Genomic DNA, 3,670 nt, shown 5'->3' with positions numbered 1-3,670 from the left:
CGGGGGAACCGCGAGTGGGAGGTGGAGCGCGTGCGCTAGGGCGAGCGAGCCTGAGAGCGAGGCGCGCTGGTGGAAGGGGCCTGAGTGCGCAGACGGGATGTGGCCGGCGGGTGAGGAGTGTGTGAGCGCGCGGCTCGTGTGGCAAAGTGGTGGCCACTGGGTCCCCAGGACCCCTAGGGGGAGCAGCGGCAGGAGGGCTCCAGGCGGGCTGCCCTCCCAGTGAGGGGTACGCGGTCCCCGTGAAAGGCGGGCGCGTCAGACGGGATCCCACCCTTGGTTCAGCCCCAAACCTTGAAGCTTCCATTGCTGACTGTCCGAACTGGAGGGGGACCCGCCCGCCCGTCCACCCACCTCGACTTCCTGTGCTCTCTCTCAGCCTCCTAGCTACTTGGGACCACAGGTGTGCGCCAGCGCACCCAGCTAAGAATTTTTTTTTTTTTTTTTTTTTTTTTTTAAGGCAAAGTCTCACCCTGTCGCCCAGGCTGGAGTGCAGTGGTGCGATCTCAGCTCACTGCAACTTCCGCTTCTGAGTTTAAGGATTCTTCTGCCTCAGCCTCCCGAGTAGCTGGGAGTACAGGCGCACACCACTGCACCCAGCCAATTTTTTAAATCTTTTTTAGTGATTGGGTTTCGCCATGTTGGCCAGGCTGGTCTTGAACTCCTGATGCGGTGATCCGCCCGGCAGAAAAATATTTTTTGTAGAGACCAGGTCTTGCTTTGTTGCCAAAACCAGTCAAGAACTCTTGGCCTCCCAAAGTGCTAGGCTCGCAGGCCGGAGCCACCATGCACCAGTTCTTCAAAACACAATAGAATAGGAGTTGTCAGTGTGTCCATCACAGAATGGAGTTAGCTCTGATTGGCTGCTGTCGCTTTACACATGTGCACACATGACATACACGTGTGCTGGGCTGTGATGTAAAGGGCATTTCTTACTGCTGGTCTCCATGAAAAGCATTGGAAAGCCACTGCTGTGACTCCCATCCTTTCCATCAACACCACCGAGGAGGTCCTGGACCTACGGACTGGGAGTGCAGGAAAGTGGGAGCAGTAGCGCTCCACCTTAGCTTGTTACAGAATGATTTCTGGGACCGCTTTGGGTGACCAGGGTCGGGGCCTGTGCCTCTTCATAACACCCCACATTCCCTTTGTGTGCGGGGCCGTTCTGCCCAAGGGAAGGTCATTGGCATTTGGGGAAGAAACACGTTTTGATGCAGGAACAAAGCCTGGGAGTCTGTGTTACGTGAAGAGCATGATGGAGAGTGTCCTCACAGGCCTCAGAGCAGAGCGGCCGGTGAGCAGTGGGGAGCCGGGGAGGTACCAAAGCCCAGACAAGGACCTGGTTGCAGTGTGAGCATCCCTCACACATCACACACACCATCTCCCTGGGGCAGTTGTCTGGAAAGTTCCATGGCAAGTCAGAGAAGCAGCCCAGCATTTGTGAGCAGCCTGTATCCGAGCACTTCATCGCTGAGCTGGCAAGCTGAGTGTGAGTGGACAGGGGCAGTACCAGCCCTGGCCTGGTGCTCAGTCAGGTTCTCCTGGTGCCCCCTCCGCTGGACACATGCTGACAGCACTCTTCCTCTTCCACCCTTTCCTCTTCCTTCCCTGAAGTGTGAAATCATAGGTTGGGGGGCAGGGAGGTCATAGGCAGAGGGGCCTCTAGGTGGGTGGACAGTGGCGCTGTTTCAGATCTACAGGACGGCAGGTAGGGGCAGAGACCCAGCCCCATAGTGGTTGGTCATTTTGTACCTGAGTGTGCCCTCAAATTACTCCTGAGCCAGTCCCCTGGAGAACCACCCATTTGGTTTTTCCTTCCTTTCCTTCGTCCCTGACCCAGATTTCCACCCAGAAGACAGAGAAGGAGCCAGTGGTCATGGAATGGGCTGGGGTCAAAGACTGGGTGCTTGGGAACTGAGGCAGCGGCCGTTTCAGCCTGGCCAGGCAAGTGATTCTGGGCCGTCTTCCCTGTGCCATGGCCAGAACCCTCCTCTCCTTCCCTGGGGCTGTTGCTGACTCAGACCAAGCCTTAGCTGCAGCAGAAAGATAGTGGGGCTAGGGGCAGGTGACAGCAGGCTGCTGCCCTTGGTTGTGATTCTGGGATGTGTCACTGAGGAGAGGGGCTGGAGAGGTTGGGCGTTGGGGCACAGGGTGGTGATCTGTGCCTGGGCCGCCTTATTCCCTCTGCACAGCCCTCGGAACTGCCGTGGCTGTTCAGGCACTCACTGTTTTGCCTGTGGCTCCATGTACCAGGTGCTGCTGTGCTTGCCCTGTGAGTTCCCTCCCTAACTCCCCATAAGCGTGCAGGTCAGGCTGTCTTGTGGCTCCCTGCCTCCTAGGTGGGGGAGCTTCACTGGTTGACCTTGCTCTAGGACCGTGTTCTTCCCACGCAGGTGTGTTGTGGGTGTATTGGGTACCAAAGCATGCAAAATCCCTGCCCGGGGGCAGCCACAGTCCCCTCAGTCTGCACCAGGAGCACCAGTCTCACCCAGGGAAGAGACAGGGCAAAGTGGGACAGTGTGTGCCTCTGCAGAAGGAAGTGGGTCAAGGGGACGGTTTCAGAGGGAGTGAAAACGGGTTCCTGGCCAGGAAGTCTTTTGGGTAGGAGGGTAGGCACTATGGTAGGCCTGGCTCTGGCAGCATCTTCTGACAGGTGCACCTGCCTGGCTGGGCTTCCCGGAGCCTCTTGGGCCTGAGCTTCCATATCCTCAGGAGCCTGTGACCCGAGGGGAAGGCCATGTGCCCACTTGCCGGGTAGTGGGTTGGGCTGAGCTCCCCACCTTTCAGGTCTCTGTCTCTGCCCAGGCTGTGTGGGCCCCTCAGCTGGTCTAGAGGGGTCTGTGCTGCTCGAGCTGTGAAACTAGCCAAGAACTTCTTCCCAGCAGTGTCCCGAAGCTTCATGAAGGATTAACAGCCTGGCTGGGCTATGGTAGTTGTTCAGCTCCCCCTGCTGCTGCCCCCAACCCCAGTGAAAGATGGAAAGTAGAATCACTTTTTTTTTTTTTCAAGACAGCGCTATCTTGGCTCACTGCAAGCTCCGCCTCCCAGATTCACACCATTCTCCTGCCTCAGCCTCTCGAGTAGCTGAGACTACAGGCGCCCGCCACCATGCCCGACTAATTTTTTGTGTTTTTAGTAGAGATAGAGTTTCACCATGTTAGCCAGGATCGTCTCGATCTCTTGACCTTGTGATCTGCCTGTCTCGGCCTCCCAGAGTGCTGGGATTACAGGCGTGAGCCACAGCACCCAGCCAGAAAGTAGAATCACATTTGTTGGTAGTCCGTAGAACCTAAAAGTAAACAGTATAATAAAAGTTTAGTGCAGGAAGACCAGAAGATACAGATAAAGCAGAAGAGAAGAAACAGAATGACCAGTAATTCCAGATAGCCTGCTCGTTTATTTTTTGTTTTGTTTCTTTTTTTTTTTGAGATGGAGTTTTTGCTCCTGTTGCCCAGACTCGAGTGCCGTTGCGTGATCTCGGCTCACCGCAACCTCTGCCTCCTGGGTTCAATTTTTTTTTTGTTTTTTTGTTTTTTTGTTTTTTTTTGAGACGGAGTCTCGCTCTGTCGCCCAGGCTGGAATGCAGTGGCCGGATCTCAGCTCACTGCAAGCTCCGCCTACCGGGTTCACGCCATTCTCCTGCCTCAGCCTCCCGAGTAGCTGGGACTACAGG

General features: G+C 55.9%; 1 protein-coding gene across 3 annotated transcripts in view; it reads left to right on the top strand.

The window, feature by feature from the left end:
• CHID1 (chitinase domain containing 1) overlaps positions 1 to 3,670 on the top strand; it is a 56,472-nt gene that overhangs the window by 4,277 nt on the left and 48,525 nt on the right. Inside the window, exon 1 of one of the 3 annotated variants that reach the window (XM_011993853.1) lies at positions 1,819 to 1,941. The exons of the other annotated variants lie outside the window; for them this stretch is intronic. The gene's annotated coding sequence lies outside the window, so the exon portion shown is untranslated. Of the gene's footprint in view, positions 1 to 1,818; positions 1,942 to 3,670 lie in introns of those variants that run through there. 3 annotated transcript variants of the gene reach the window in all.

The sequence above is a fragment of the Mandrillus leucophaeus genome, unplaced genomic scaffold (genome assembly GCF_000951045.1).
Source record: "Mandrillus leucophaeus isolate KB7577 unplaced genomic scaffold, Mleu.le_1.0 Scaffold435, whole genome shotgun sequence".
NCBI lineage: Eukaryota > Metazoa > Chordata > Mammalia > Primates > Cercopithecidae > Mandrillus > Mandrillus leucophaeus.
The sequence above is the reverse complement of the archived record's forward strand: the minus strand, read 5'-3'. Positions and strand labels throughout refer to the sequence as shown.